Source organism: Eupeodes corollae, chromosome 3, assembly GCF_945859685.1.
Source record: "Eupeodes corollae chromosome 3, idEupCoro1.1, whole genome shotgun sequence".
Classification (NCBI taxonomy): domain Eukaryota; kingdom Metazoa; phylum Arthropoda; class Insecta; order Diptera; family Syrphidae; genus Eupeodes; species Eupeodes corollae.
The window spans coordinates 126,829,503-126,846,971 of NC_079149.1; the positions used below are offsets into that span (position 1 = coordinate 126,829,503).

A 17,469-nucleotide genomic window follows, 5' to 3' on the forward strand; every position below is an offset into this window, starting at 1 on the left:
AAAAGTTTTGCTTCAAGGTTCGAACATAGATCTTTGAGCTTAACAGGGATTTCTATAATTTGTTTTTTAGATGTATTTTGTTTTAACATTCGTACACAAGCATTTCCGAAATAAAATCATTTTTAAAAACAACTTAAATTTTCTTCTCAGATATTTCAAAGCAAAAGTGAGAAATTTTGTTTATATTTCTGAGAATATGAACACCTCTAAGATCTAGTAGTAGTAGTAGTTTTATTGAGATTTTTCTTTCTAACACATGTATATTATTAATTCTAATTACATAGGCACTTATATATATGTATTCAATTTGTCGACTTAGAATTGGTCTGACTAACAATTAATATTGATATTTTTTAGATTTTTTGAAAAAAAACAAATTTAGGTAGCTAAAGATATTTTCCTTTTACAGTTTAAGAATTTTAATAATACGTCCACTCAACAAGACGATAACATAAAAGATACTTAACCTAATGAAATGAAATGGAACTGAGATATGAGCGTATATAGACGTCTCTATCTAAACACTAGAGTAGTGTGCACATATATTTTATTCAGAAGAATACCAATTTCATAAGTCATTTATGACAGCCAGTTGGGTGGTTGTTTTAATGTTTTTTATACATACTCATATTTTTAGATTGAATGTACATATTTAGATACACATTTTTGTACTTTTTGCAGTTCAATTATAATACTTAATAATACTTAAGAATACTTAAAAATACTTAAATTAAATGATACTTATTATTATTAAATTAACTTCACAGCCAAGTTACTAATTATATTATAGGAACTCGAGTTAGTCTAATCACAATCAGGTAAATAAAGTTGGACGCAATTTTTGCTTTCTGGTTTTCGTTTTTTGTTTTTAATTTTATTCAGTCTTTATAGTTGCAAGCGTAAGAGAAGGGCGTTAGGAATGCTGAGCAGCCTAGCCTCTGTACGTATTTGGAAATTGTTTTTTGTAGAATGGAGAGGTAAATAGGTTGTCCTCATCAGGGACACAAAAGGCTGAGTTGGAACCCTCGTTGAGGATGCTTATTGGGGACATATAGTATCTATCATGAACGGACCAATTGATGTTACCCTCGTAAATGTCCCGAAGTACAGGGTTTTCATGATTTTGTAAGGAAGAAATTCTTTTCTTAGAGAGAAAAATCAGATAGTCAAGCAGGGGAGAGATACGCGAGTCCTGGTATAATGTCTTGTTGCTATGCCATTTACCACCTGGTCTGCGGCCTTTATTAATACATTTTCGGATGATGTAGCGTTCGAATCTATGGAGTTCCAATGCAACATTGGGGGTGATATGAAACCATATGAGGAAACCATAGCACATTAAGGGACGAATCAAAGTTTTATACATTAGAAGTTTTGTTTTTATTTCAACATGTTTTGAGTTGAGCAGAAGCTTAAGCTTTGCAGCTGCACCCTTACTATTATTCAAAGCCTTTCTCGCATGAGCGTTCATTTTTAATCTTTCATGGAGATTGACACCGAGGTATTTTATAGAATTTTTAAGTGGGACAGAGTTGCCGTCAATAGTAAGATTTAGGTATCTACTTTCTCGGACAGCAAGGTGGTGCCCCTTACCTGCTGCATTGCGAAAGCAAATCAGCTCACATTTACTGGTATTCAGTTCAATTCCCCATTTCTTGTAGTACCTATGGGATGACTAAGTTGAGATGCGAACGCACCGAGTTAAGGGCTTCGTGTGGTCTCTCATTGGGACAGAATAAGATGGTGTCGTCAGCGTAGAGAATTGCTTCGGAGCAGCGATATTGAATTGGCAGGTCATGCAAGTACAGGTTGAAGAGGAGGGGACCAAGGATGGATCCTTGGGGCACACCAGTCTGGATGGGAATAAGAGAGGATGACTCGCCTTCAAAGTTGACTGAGAGGCTTCGGTTTGAAAGAAAACTCTGCAAGATTTTTATAAATATTGGAGGAAAATTTAGCTGATTAAGTTTGTATAAAAGCCCTTCATGCCATACCGAATCAAATGCTTTTTTTAGATCAAGTGCACAGGCCACGGTGCATTTTCTAGACCGTAAATTGTTTAAAATTCTGTCTTGAAAGTAAAGGAGCGCGTGTTCAGTAGAGTGGCCTCACCGAGTCACCGAAGAAGTTGAGTAATTTTGCATAAATTATTTTTTCAAGAATTTTTCCCACGTTAGAAAGAAGGGAAATGGGTCTGAAGTTTTCTACATTGTAGGAGCAATTACTTTTTTTAATTGGAATTAATTTTGCTATTTTCCAAGCCGATGGAAAATAACAATTGTTCAGACAGTTATTGAATATGGGAGTTAAAAATGGAGCTATTGTGGTTTTTGATTTACGCAGAACAAAATTTGGAATATTGTCAGGGCCAGTAGATTTTTTATTTTTTAATGAAGAGATAATGCTTTCGACAGAGTTTGAAGAGATGAGGAACTCGTTATGGGTATCCAGCGATGTGTTTGAGGGTGAAAAGTTTGTTACGTTAAGATTTTCGTTCCAGATCGAAAAGGAGGAGTTGAAAGTTGAAACTTCTAACGAAGTGACTGGGTCAGCTGAGGGGATTTTTAAGGCAAAAAGTTCGGAATAAAATAATTCAAATGCTTCTACTTTTTCGGAAGGGGAGGAAAACGAGTTGTTGCGGAAAGATAACACCTGATTATTTGTGTTATGCTTTCTCTTTCTTCCAGTTATTTGATCTATTACCTTGAAAACATTTGAGTTAGGTTTCAGGTTACTCAACTTCGTTCTAAATTGGTCGTTTAGTTCTATTCGAACCCGGTCTTTAATTATTTTGGATAGGCAGTTTATGCGTGCGGATAGTTCTGTATAAAGCGGATTATTGCGATCTCCAAAGCGGTGATAAATTCGTTTTAGTTTTAGTTTCCAGATTTTACGGACTTTATATAAATTTAAGGTGGATGAAGAGATGTTAAACCAATTTTTATGTATATTAACTTTTTTACTGTGGAGGTTGATGCAATCGGAGACAATTTCACTGATTCTATCAATGAAAAAGTCAATTTCTAAGTTGGAAAGGTTTTTATTGGTTGGGATGTTTAAATTTGAAAGACCAGATTCAAGCGATCGATTAAAAGCCGACCAATTGGTATTTTGAAAACTGTTAAAAGTCTTAGGCAAGTCTTGGAGAGTCGAATCTTGAATCATTTGCAAACTCATGAACACCGAGTAGTGGTCAGAGATGGCATCAAGAGTGATGCAAGCAATATTATTGTCAGATCTAAGATTGGAAGATATTAAGAAAAAATCGATATGGGAGCCCGATGCAGGACGGGTAGGGCCTGGGGCCACGATTAAGTCTAAATCAAGAAAATGGTTGTCCTGGAACCAATTGGCCAGAAGACAGCCATTCTGGTTTGTAGTCGAGTCCCCCCAAAGAGGGTGACGGGAGTTAAAATCACCACCTATTATGATGTGATCAAATTGATTTAGGGAGTTGACAATATTATCAAGCGCGGAGGGAAGGGAAGAACCAGCATTACAAGGGACGTAAATGGAAACAAGTGCCAATGTTTTTGAAGTGTTTGCGGAGTTTAGAGGAATTATGGCTATGGTAGTTGAAATCAAGCTATTGGTGTACAATTTTTGGGAGAAACGAATGGAATTCATGAGAAGAATTCCTGTTCCTCGACCATCATTATTTCTTATTAAATTGTATTTGTCATTAAAAGGACACTTACCATAGTCTTTTTTAAGACAAGTTTCTTGAATTAAAAGCGCTGTGGGAGAGGTCTCTTTTAACAAGAGGTCAATTTCTATTGTTTTTTCTTTAGTTAGGGAATTTACATTGGAGGTAATGAGGTTGAAATTCATGGTGAAATGGGGGAGAGGGAGGCGATAAAACACAGGTAAGCACCTGGTTTTTGAGATTCATCCATTTTCTTGTAGTTTGGCCAAAAGCCTCTAATTTTAGAGATGAGGTTAGATATTGGTAAACCAAAAAGTCGAACTGACTCGTCCATGAAGTCTGAGACATCATTGTTGGAAAGATCCGTGGGCATTGGGATCGACTGTTTTGGAGTTTGTTCAACTCTTTTGAAACCTCTAACTGCATCTGCATAGAGGGTTACGTTGCTCTGGAGGGTGTTAATTGGATTGAAAACATGTTTATTATTTTTTGCTTCAGCTAGCAAAGCATCTTTCTTTTTTAATAGTGCGATTCGGTTGGGGCATCCCTTAAAGTTCGCCGGGTGACCCGTCGACTTACAGTTAACGCATGAAGCGATTGATGTTTCCGTTTTTGGACCAAGTTTGCACTGGCCGGGCTCATGGCTAATCAAACATTTGACACATCTGGGCGGGAAACTACAGTACAGTGCCACATGGCCGTACCTTTGACAACGGTAGCATTGTTTCGTGTCCGAGTTTTTGACAGAATCCCATTTGATTCTATGTCTAAGTAAGAAATTAATTTTTTTGATTTTTAATAAGCTGTCTCTGTCCTCTAGAACGCAAAGGAAGAGGTCAAGTGGAACGTCGTTCTGCTTAGACCATTTGGTCTCAAATTTCTTAACAACCACCCTCAACGAAGGGTCCATCTTGTTAAATTCTTTCTGAATTTCTTCAGAAGAAAAATCATTTGAAATGCCTTTCAAAATGGCATTATATTTCTTAAGTTCTTCTTCTAACTATAATTTTAAGTTTACCGAAACCATTTGCAATAAATTTAACGTCATTTTGATTGTAATTAAACTCACCCATAAAATTCAAAATAGTTTTGGAAGAAACTCCCTTCGTAAAGATGGGTGGACACCATACTTCTGATCTTGCTGGAGTTGAGTTCGAGTCTGCTGTTGGGATATTACTGCTTCCGTGACCGCCTCGGTTGATGTTGCTGGAGTTGGAGCTGTTACCTTTGATGATGTTAGAGCTGCTGTTGCTAGAGCCCGCATTGTTAGTGGTTTCTTTTGGCGAGTCTTCCTCGTCTTCAATCACATTGAAAGGTGAAAAACGATTGTGGTTGTTAACGACTTCCCTTGCAACCCTTTTTGTGTCAACAATGGGTGCATGTTGTCGCCTTTTTCTTGCCATTACCATCGTAAACTTTTCCTTATCACCAGCAAGAAGATTCTTGAGAACTTCAGCACTGCCTAATTCAGCGCTCATTTTATTACGAACATTTAAATTCAATGAGTCGTGTCCAATAATTACACAATTATTAATTGGTGCATGTTGTCTGCCATCAAGCAAGTTGTTAGTCGCATCAGTATCCATCTCGCTCTCACTTATGGACTGTATATGGGAATTTATTGGTGAATTCCATTCTTGGGTAGCGGCAGCGATGATTTTTTGTTTGTCTGCCTCAGATAACATTTTTGAAGGTAATTTAATTTTATCCGCAAAAGAACGTTTATCTGGTGGTTCTTTAGGCTCATCGGGAGGACGAAACTCACTTTCCTCCATTGTGAGTAAAAAATTTAATTAATTTTTATGTATTCAATAAATAAAGATAGAACAAAAATTCAGACGTCTGTACTGTTCGGAGAACGAAACGAGAATCCACACCTCTAAGATCTCAGAAATATAAATTGGGCAAAAAATCAAGTGACAGCTGTCAAAAACACCAACTCATGAGATATACGACAACATCGATTCCATCGATTTTTTCTATTGAAGCACTATCTCAAGTGCGGAAAAACTTTGCTTAGGTCTTGAAAAAATTTATGTTAAGACACAGGTATTTTATATATTTGGTGGTTAAACACATTTGTTCTCAATCTTGTCGAATTATCGAGTTGGCATCTTTATTTTAATGAAAAGGTTTTTTTTAACGTGTATTTTTGATTAGAGGTTTCCTAAGCTTCACATTTCCCGTTATAACCTGATCATCTAAATGTCTTACAGCTTTAACGAATAGATACTGCAGATCTAAGCTTTACTGATCTTCACCCCAAGGCCAGTAAGCAATTCCAAGAACATGAAGATTTTTCCAGGGCTTGGTAAGTATTGCGTTGATTCGATTTTGCATAGAATTGAAATCGAACTCAAGATTTCTATGAACGGTGAGTTTCTTCACAAGAACATCGGTGTTGAGGATCACCTTGGTAGATCCTGTATCGATAAATACTATTATTATTATTTATCGTATCCACATGAAGATCGGCTTTAAATTCCACGCTTCCTTGAACAAAAAGATCCTTATGGAGAATAAGATCATTATCAACTCCAATACGAATACTTTTGAAAATTTTCTCGGAAGAAAAACAATTAAAGTAATTAAATTCCATGTTTTGAGCTTTCAAAGTGGAACTAAGAACAATAGTTCCAAACGATCGTTAGTCTTAGAAATGTCGAAGTTTGCTGCGAAGTTTTTCATCTGCTATAAGACTTCCTTCAATGTGAGCCGAAAGGAAGATCAATTGAATAAGCTTGAGACTTAATAAAAGAAGTTATAAATAAAAAGCATTATTTAATGTTTTGGCCAATATTTAGCTAAATAATCCAGCGGTCTTAAATCGCAACTCCTCAGGCCCATTACAAAAAAATGCGCCTAAGTGCACCGAATTTGTGTTTTTGTAATGAATTTGTATTACCCGTAGCGTGTTGGTTAGTGCGTTGGACTGCCATGCAAGGGGTCTTGGGTTCAATCCCTACCTGTGCCACCTGACTTTTTTCACGGGTACTGCCTCTTGCGAGGAATTGACAAATCCTCCAAGAGTAATTCTTGTCATGAAAAAGTGCTTTCTCAAAATTAGCCATTCAGATTCGGCATATAAACTGTAGGTCCCTACCATTTCTGACAACATTACTTGCACACAGGAATGGTTCAGAGTTGTAAGTCATTAGGCCCTGGTTCTTCATGGACTGTTGCACCACCTAATTTAATTTAATTTAATAAATTTGCACGATTTGCAAATGTTGCTATAAAGAATTGACCAGTTTGTGTTTCTATGATTTTTGATTTTACTCTAACGGATTGACAGAGCTGGACAATGAAATAAAAACACAATTCACTATTCATTCTCACAAAGCAATCAAATTAGGTGTGAATTTCTTTCTATCCTTATTGAATTGTGAGAGAAAGAATTCTTGAGAAATCCAATCATAAAAATTCTAAGTTTTTTTTTAAAGCAAAAGTGAAAAATTTGTATGAGAAATTTAATTTATATTTCTGAGAATATGAAAATCTCTGAGATCTCAGAAATATAAACAGGCCAAAAAAAAATCAAGTGATAACTGTCAAAAGGAATAACTCCTAAAAAAGTATTGCCAGATTGAAAACCATGCATCAAAGAAAACACACATTAGTAGCTTAGTAGTTCAGTAAAATTAGGGTTTTGCCCAGGAATAGGAAATAGTAAGCTGGAAATTTGTTTGTATTTTCCTTTTGGTGTTCTAAACATTCGGCGTTTTTGTCATTTTAGTTCACAGCAGAGCCGTTTTTTTGTTCGTCCTGAACGTGTTCAAGGCGGGCTTCATAAGCTCTGAATAAAATAATTGAGCAGACCGAGTTAAATGCGAAACAAAACCCTCATTTTTATTCTTCAAAAAATAAATGGAATGTTTGTTTGGTTTAAATTACATTTTTAAGTTTTGTATTTAATTTTTTGTTGTTGAACAAGAGAATGGAAAGTAGTTATAAGAATGTCAAAAAGTGACAGCTTAGTGCTTAGATGTGTTTCTGAACACACTTTGCACAGACGATGAGCAGGTTCAGCCAACATAAGGGACTTCATTTGCAGTCAACTTCATTCTTTGAACGTACATTTTGACCAAAGTAACTAGTTAGTTTTTCAAGCGTCATGAATTTCAAATTCAGAACCTTACTTCGCAAATCTCTACTTTAAGTTTATAGTAGAAAAAATACCAACAAAATTACAGTCTTCAAAGTACTCCTCAGGAAAGCTACAAGTCCACAACGATTTGTATTTTGTATTGTAAAGATATATTACTTATTTTATTTTAAAGAAAGCATTAAAAAAAGTTTTGTAGAAAATAAAAAAAAACATAGAGTGATAAAGTTCAGCTTTCAGTTGAATGAAAAAACATTATCAACTGTCATTTTGATAGAAGTAAACTTGACTTGATAGTTAGGAAATTTTTTTTCTTGACTAACTTTCCAGTCAACTTTCCATTAAAGTTGCCTAAATTGGAAGATAATTTTTTGGCAGCTGCCCAATCAGTCCCTTACGTTGTCTGAACCTGCTTGATGTTAATATGGAATACGCGTTTCCAAAAAAATAATTCAGTACTCTTCTTCACAAAAATAAAAGAGGCGCAACTTTCCATTACCGTAGCAAGAGTTTCAACACGCGGTTGAATGTGTTAATTAACCCTACTAAAGGGTTTTACAAGTCTGTATAAATCACATGAACTTGTTTTCGATAGTTCAGAGTATTAATTACAAAATTTATGAATTCTACTAGATTAGAATTAGTAGACCTACCTTTCCAAAAACCATGTTGATATTTACTTAAATGTTGCTTTATGATAGATTTAAATTTATCTTGAACAAGGCTATCTAAAAGCTTTGGAACAACAGGTAGCTTAGTTATTGGTCTATAGTTCGTTACTAAGTTTTTTTGATCCAGATTTAAAAATCGGATCGATGATAGAGACTTTCCACTCATTCAGGAAATAGATTCATTGAATAGAAGCAATAGCGGAACAGAAAGAGAACTTGCACAATGACGAAAAACAATATAGAGAACAATCCTATATATCTGAAGTTTTTTTAGGTTTAAGTTTAAGCAAAGCAGCTTCAATTTCAATATAGTCAAATGATATACTAGAGCAATAAAAAATAGATGACAAGGAATTAATGTATTGATAATTTATTGATCAAGACTTAGAAGAGTTATAAATACTTTCAAAAAACTGTCCAAAAAAATCTACAATCATTTTCGGATCACTAGTTTTATTATCACTTGAAGTTGAACTTCAGCAGCAATTCGTTTAGTATAAATTATAAATTTCCAAAAAGATGTTGGACATTGCTTGAGATTACTTTCAAGAAAAACAAACTCTTTCTAATGAGACCCCTAACTAACTGTAAAAAAAAAACAGAAGGAAATTCGTGCTGCGGCAGTGGAAAGTCGCCCTGAAAAAATAGTGTTTACTCAATTTCGTTTAGATTCGTTAACTTCGCAAAATTTAACAAGTGCATGAGTGACATTGCAATGGCTCGAACTTATGTACGTGTCAAATTTAAAACTTATTTCAAATGAAGTCCAGGTTTATATGTTGCGTGTCGCTTATTAATAATTTCTGTACCTTCTCAATTAAGCTAGTGAACCGTTAGCTATTAACAAATAAAAAGAAACAAATCAATTTAAAATTAATCAATTTTGCAAAACATTTTTGAAAAACATAAAAAAACGATCCATCAAAAAAAACTTCACGCTATAAAGTTGAATTTTTACAGTTGTAGTTTGACATTTGCTTGCAACCAGAATCCGTTATGGTTACTTTTTGTTTTAACAATGACTTTTAAAAACTTTTCCTTCGATTTTGACAGTGGCTTAAGCTCGACCACGGTTAAAGAATACAAAGAATCTCAATACGAGTGAACAATGGAGTCTAGCTCCGTTTCTTTTAATTTTTCTCAGTTTCGTTAACTTAAGCACACTTAAGCAAGAGCGATCCCAGTTGCTCGCCCGCATAAGTAAAATTTGACATTTAGATACGTGAGCAAAATTGCATTATGGCTATGCAGTAATTTCGCTAACTTAAGTGAATTATCGTTGGATTTTTGACATAAGCTTATGTTTGCTTATGCCTATTATAGTTGGGCCTTTATGCGATCGCTTTTGCTTAAGTTTGCTTAAGCTAACGAAACTGAGAAAAATTGAACGAAACGAGGTTAGACTCCATTATGTTCACTCGTATTGAGATTTTTTGTATTCGCACGTTTACTTAAGCGCGCATATGCTAGCTTATGCCTATTATAGTTGGGCCTTAAATCTATTTTATTTAAGCCTTAACAGTCATACTAACAGACATCCTGAAGAGATTTATTATTTTATTTCAAAAATAAATCTCACTGATTTTAGTGCCATTTTTAGACACTCTTATAAGGCTTTGGATTTTTGCTTCATTTTAAAAGTTTTGTTTTAAAACCCCGAATTTTCAGAATTCCCATTTCTTGCTGTGGTCAATGAGTAATTCGAAAAATGCCTTTTCAATTGTATAAAAGTGGTTTCACTCTGTCTATGAATCATTTACGTTATGTTACAAATTTCATTTAAACTTATGGGTAGGTGTACGGTAAATCACTCAATTTCTCTTGCAATTGATTGAAACATTACCCTTTTCACAGAAATCCATTTCATTCCAATCAATACAAAAACGCCCATCATCAATGAATCATTTATAAAAGAAAAATTATAAAAAGAAAAGACGAATTGCTACAAAATTTGTCTGTTTATAAAAACAAAACAAAAAAAATAAATAAAGTTTATACCTAGGTACCTATAGGAAGAAGAAATTTCATGTTTTTGCAAAAGAAAGATCTAAGAAGAAAAAAGCTTGTGGGTTGTGAATTGGATATATTTTCAATCGTCTGGATCTTATAAATATCCGTTTAAGTTTTAACAAAGATTTTTGTTTATTATTTAACTCGTAAGAGAGAAGCAAAAGCACCCCTTGATCGTTCTTTTTCGGTAGGTAGGTTTACTCATTCAATTTAATTTAAATGTGAAAGGACCACAAGAAAGAACCCCTGTGATCTTATTTCTAGGAATTTCATCAGTACAATATTTTCATCCAAACGCACAGATTTACTACTGCAACCCCTAGGAATCAACCACTAACTAGAGCAGTGGTTGATTTGCAGTGGTTAGTGAGTGAACCAGCAGTAACAGAGCGGCAATTGGATAATTGCAAATTATGCCCCTATTCAACCAACGATGCAAGGAGAAGGAAAGGAAAACACGATCAAGAACAACGACCACTTTGTTGTAGGGACTCTAGACTACTCCTAACTCCACTACTTCCACTGTCCAGCAATCTGCATGCTTCTTTTTTTCATTCCCATTTTGATGATTGTTCTTCCAAAGAAGTTCCCTTAATATCGACAAAAATAATAAGAACGAACCTAAAGAACTGAACCAACATTTCTGCTGTTTATCCAGCTGCCAGGTGATGAGACCCAGTCAGCCATCCATTTAGAGTGTGAAGCTTCAATTTTTATTCTTTTCAATAATTTTTTGTTTAAAAATTTACCTTTTCAATTATGAGAAGACCAATATCAAGATGATGATGGTAATGACGATGACGATGGTGGTGTTGTTTCTGCTGCTACTTTGTGACTCTGGGGCTCCGATGCGTGCCTCGTTGTGTCGTTTCGTGGGCTTCCACTTTTTATTATTTTATTTTATTCAAACTTATTTTTTTAAAGAAGCACTTCTCATCGAGAGACTTTGTTGATGTGTGAATAATTCCAAAAATTGATGGAAAATATAACAAATAAAAAATAAATAAATTCACTTGCACAACATAGATCAGCAGAATTTTATGTGAAGACGACTTCGAACAAGAGAAGAGGAAAAACCAAAGGAAATAAGACAGCAACAAAAAAGAATGGAAAATACACTTTTCACTGAATTCTTATATTATTTTTTATAAATAATATTTTATTTTGTATGCGTCGAGAAAGGAAAACATAAACATTTTCAATTTTAATTTAATTTTAATATTTGTGTTGCTTCTTTCGTGAAGATTAATGCACTTTTGTTGAAGATTTGTGTTGTTTTTCTTTATTTTTCGTCGTCGACGTCGTGGTCGTCGTCCGGTCGGAGTGGTTCGTTGGTTGCGCGCGGCAAGGGGAATGGTAATTCGATATTTCTTTAATATTTTTGTTCACTCACAAAATATGATGATGATTTTAAGGCACACGAGGAAATCCACTCAAAAACTCAACTAAACTTAACTTAACTAAGAAACTTTTGGTGTTTTTATTGAAACATTTATAACAATTTTCTTCTTCTTTTTGGATTTTTATAAATTTCTGTTTGTTCTTTTGTGTAGTCGTCGTTTTGTGGTTCGTTTCTTTTTTTTTCTTTTCTTCCAAAATACAAAATACACGCACTTTAAACGCTCGAAAAAGCTGAAAATCAAGAAGAGAAATAATCAAGATGAAGGATCGGCGGCAAAAGAATACAAAAACACACACAAAAGTTCTCCAACTTCTTTTTTTAACAAACTTCACAGATTTCTTTCTTATGTTGCAAAATGTTTCGTTTTTATTTAACTGTTTGGTTGTTGTTTTATTGTTTTGAACGCGGAATTTAATTTATTTATTTTAATTGAAAAATTGTTCGAATAAGTCTTTGCATTTATTATAAATGAATTTATAATCCAACGAAATAAAAAATAAATGGTGCTGCGCTGCATGAAAGGTGAACGCTATACAAATGGTGGACTTTTGGGAATTTGGTTTTTGACAAACGAACGACAACGAGAGATGAGTGAGAACGATGACAACGAATGAAGAAAACGGTGAACCAGCCAACAAGCAAAATGACACTGGAAAGGGGAATGGTTATTTTTCATTTGTTGTTGCTGATGTGTGACTTTTGAAGTTTGGCTGGAAATATTTTTAAGGTGCGATTATATTAATGATGAAGTTGAAGGTGGTAGGGTAGTAATGTGGATAAGGTAGTGTCAATTATTTTAATGGTTAATTTGTCATCAAAATTTAGACAAATTTCTAAATAAAAAATCATTTGGATGTCAAATAACTAAGTTAATTTGACTCCTAAGTGAGAATATATAGTGAATTCTATTAATTTTCTTCATGTGCCAATCTGATTGAGAAAATTCTTAGAAATCTTATAAAAATATGAACTTTTGAATTTTATTTCAGAGGTTTGTTGGTGTCAAATTTGGATTAGGAGTGTCAACAAATTAAGCGAATGATACACTTTTTAAAGAAAAAGCACTTATTTTTTACTAAGAAATTTCTAATTGTGGAATCATATAAATAAAATTTCGTTTTAATTTGTTTCTTCAGTGAAATTTTAAACTAGGTGAAAATATTAGATTCAGATATCACAATTTTGAGTTTATCAAGGTTGGCGACTCAATTTCTAGAAATACATTTGTCTCATCCCTAAAAACAGACTTCGAATGAAAACTTTGACAGTTTGTTTTTGCAGAGATACATTTATCTTGTTTACCTAGTTTATTTTTTTGTTTGAAAATCAATATGAAAGTTACGCTTTGGATTGTTTTACACGTCTTTTTCTTTTAACTAATATTTATATTATCACATGCAAAAAAATAGCAAACAAATTGAAAAGCTGTCAAAATGGAACTGATGTTAAAATTGTCAAAATAAACTTATAAGTTATTCGGTTTTCATAGGTTAAGTTAACGTGGCTGCGGATGTAGAATCCACACACTTAGGCCAAAAGAAAAGGCCCATTGTGATACCACATGAATCTAGAGAATTACTTCTTACTAGTCAAACCATTTTGAGCTTTTTATAAAGCGAAGAAGATATTTGATATCCCTTTTAGCTAGTTCAATGGGATTATCAAAAGAGTAGTCCCCAAGATAAAGTTTGCGTCTTAGTGAAAGATTTGAGGATACACCAAGTCGTGTTGCGTGTCTACCTATAAGAGAATGTCCCATTAGGACACCTATTAGGGAGCTAATATAAAGTCTGCTTTGAGATAACAACTCTTTAGAGCGCTTTAGGTCCAGTAAAGGGCATATGAGGTTCGTGGCTGCGCATGTTGGCAAATTGTGCCACCTAGAGTTTGCTTTCGCAAAAGCTGTTTCTTTTAGCACGAGTTTACATGTAGCTATCGGCAGTGACGTGCGGCAGTTCATTTGACTGGGTAGACACAAATTTTGATTCATTATTTCGCATTGTAATAATGAATTAATAGTTATCTTATCTTCTATAGGTAGCATTGAAAACTTTACATTTGTATCATTTGAGAAATACTCAAAAATATCATCATTTCCTGAAAAATCCATTTTACAAATATGTATTGATTTACGCAATACAGGTTGGCAATCTCAAAAATTTACAACCTTAACTTGTCCTGTCAGAGTTCAATATCAGAATGAAATGAAAATAATTTAATTCACATGTAAGACGCAACCTCTTCCGACAAAGCTCAATATCGATAATTCGAAAACAAACCGATAGATTTTTTTAAATTCTTGCTAAAATTTGTGTTCTTAGTTTAGCTTTTTTCAATATAAAAATATAGCCTTTATATATTTTTATATTGATCATATATTATCCCAGCTAGAACCGTTATTTTGTTTTTAAGTTTTCTCAAGAACTAAACTTTTTTTTCTGCCAAAAATATCATTGGTTTTTATTTTTAATTTAAAAACAAATATTATTTTTTTTCGAAATTTGATTTCTTGAAAATGGGTTATCATTTTTTACAAAATTGAAATGCCAGTCGTCTAATAATAAGTTCAAAATTATATTCCAAAAATATTTTTAAACTAAAATTCAAAAACTATTTTCAAACGCAAGTTTAAAAAAATTATATTTTTTCTTGAGAAATCAAATGGCATTTACATTTTTGAAAACAAACTTTTTTGCAGGTACATTTTAATTTAATACAGGAAATAGTTTTAGACAGATATTTTTGAATACATGAGCGAGTTCATGCAAACCAGTCGTGCATTTTATTTTTTTGTTTGTTACAGTTTTAAGTTATGCCCTAGTCTTATTTTGGATTTGATTGTTTGTTTTCAATATCAAAAGCTATTTTCAAGTTGTCTAAAAACAAATATAAAAGGTTTGTTGATGTACTAAAATTGTATTACGATTCCAATAACTATTTCTTGAAGAACTCGTCCTTTGCAATAAAAACATCCTAAAGTCATTTGATATGACCAACACTAGCCCAATCTTTGCTTTTTAGTTGCTAACAACCAAGATTTAATTTAAGAAATGTTACATTAACATCTTGAAGTATATGATATGAAGCCTTAAATAATTAATTTTTTTTTCTATTTTTTATTGAAATAATATAATTTAAAAATATGTAGAATAATTAAGAAAAAGTTAATTTTTGAAATCTACTTCCATTTTTCTCAATCTACTTCACTTTTTTCCTAAAATCTACTTCCACTTTTTTTTGAGAAGTGGTAACACTTGCCTGCTGCCGCTGCATGCCGCTGCGTGCGGCGTTGATCACATTCACTGTGCTGCTCCTGCTGACACTCGTTCTCTTCATGAAAAATTCGAATAAAGAATTTACTTTCAAAACAAACAAGCGATTAGACAGATTCACTTATGTCTACTAGCTTCCATATAAAATTAGTTTTTGGGAATGAAGCTAACCTTTTTCCCTTTATATAACTTTAATGGGAATGAAAGACACTGTCTTCGTCTTTACTCGTGTCGTGCCATTCGTACTTTCGGTATTCGGCGCTCGTTCGGGAGGTTCGTTAATAGAAGTCAGTCATATATGTAGACGTAGAGCCAAGCTATCCATCGATAGCATAGCATGATGTTGGTATATGTGAGGTATTGATAAATAAAAGTAGAAATAGGTGTGAATGTAGATTTTAGATATACACATATAAATGGGTTAGACAAAAAATGACAAGAAGTAGGTACTATGGGATAGGAAATATTATTCTTAATGAAATCAAAATAAGAATTAGAATAATTAGGTACAAATTTTTGTTTTTTTTCCATGCATATCATTTTTAAAGTTACATATGTATTTAGGTACTGTAGAGAGTAAAGTATTGTTTCAAATCTGGAGGGTAGACACTGTCTAAAACGTCTTATTGACGCACCGTCACTGGCTATCGGTATACCTCCCTTTCAGGTGAAATAGGTATGACGGTTCCATTTTTAGCGAGTTCATCGGCTCTACAAGTTCCCGTGATGTCCCTGTGGCCTGGCACCCAACATAGGTGAATGTTAAATTGATGCGCCATCTCCATAAGAGGCGACCGACAGTCAAGGGCGGTTGGAGACTTGGTTGAGCAGCGTCAAGAAATTTAATAGCAGCCTGACTGTTAGAGAAGATGCGGATATCAGAAGTTGATATCACGTTTTTTCTTAGCCAGGAGAGAACCTCTTGGTTGAGGTGGAATGAGATGCTTAGATTCAGCTTTTCTGAGTACACACCACTACCAACTTCCTGCTTTGTCTTGGATCCATTTGTATAAAAGTGGATGCTTTTGTCATCCAGGAGTTTTTGTCTCCCCGTTCATCTCTGGATGGAATGGATACCTGGAACTTTTCCAAATAGGTGTGTAGGAATAGTGTAGTCTGTGTACTTTGGTATAGAACCAAGGAGGTTAAAAATGATGGAGTGCCCCACATTGCTGTTAGTCCTTTGAGATGAGGCGTTGAGTCTTATAGCTGCACTCACTGCCACTTGTGTACTGAAGATGTCGAGGGGTGTCAGATGGAGGAGAGTGTCTAACGCTGCTGAGGGTGTGGTTTTCAATGCCCCGCTTATGCAGAGACATGCAGTGCGTTGGACTCTGCTGAGTTTGTTGTAGTGTGTGACTTTTTCCAGTGCAGTCTACCATACTGCATTTATTGAAGGAGGTACGATTACTGGGATCTTGTATTTCCGTGTAAAAAGGACGAGGTCTGTTTTTTGAGGATTAATACTAAGCCCGCAGTGATCAGCCCATCTAATGAGCATATTGAGTGCGTTTTGGAGGAGGTCTTTCAGTGTATTAGGATGCTCTCCTGTGACGGGGATAGCAACATCATCGGCATATGCAACCCCCATCTTAGAGTTGATGATCCTGCTTTTTAGTATTAGATTAAACAACTCACAGATTGAGTATTTGACGTTTAGGGTCGTCATAGCAGAAGTGATAGCGGATGTGTCAACGTTGTTGAAAGCGCCCTCAATATCCAGGGAGGCCACCATTTCCCTTTGCAGTAAGCATGCTGAGACATCCATAGTCTCTTATCAATACTTTTACGTCCATAGATATCAATCAATCGTTCCAGAGAATGAATTATGATAGGCTATAATAGGTCTTAGATCTTTAGGGTTGACATGCGAGCATTTGTCCTTCTTGGGATTGAAAACTACCTTTACATCTCTCCATCGCTGACGTATATATGTAGACCAGATTTATACAACTTTTGAAGATCTTCGGTGTTCATATTGATATGACATGTTTCGAGGTTACTTATTTTGACATTTCATCTTTTTTTTTCTCTTGAAATTTTTAAAAATTCAAAGTTTGAGAAGTTATGAAATGTTAAAAAAATCTCGCCTCGATTACTTTTTTTTTGGCCATATGATAAGCTATTGGTTCGATAGCCAATATTCAAGCCAGATTTTAAAAAAAGTAGTGATATTATGGACCCTTACCCTTATCCAAACATATGCCGTAAATCATATTTAAACAAAAAATTTCACGCAATTATATCCCAAATAATAATAATGCAAAATTTATTTCAAAAATATTTCTGTGCAAATACCCCTTAAGATATTTTTACATTCACACGTGATACTTACTGTTACAACCTCGTCTTATATCATTACG

General features: G+C 34.1%; 1 protein-coding gene across 1 annotated transcript in view; it reads right to left on the reverse strand.

Moving 5' to 3' along the window:
- LOC129952832 (protein Star) overlaps positions 1–12,465 on the reverse strand; it is a 90,828-nt gene extending 78,363 nt beyond the window's left edge. The window contains exon 1 of the mRNA XM_056065683.1: positions 11,182–12,465. The gene's annotated coding sequence lies outside the window, so the exon portion shown is untranslated. The remainder of the gene's footprint in view (positions 1–11,181) is intronic.
- Between the last annotated feature and the right edge of the window lie 5,004 nt (positions 12,466–17,469).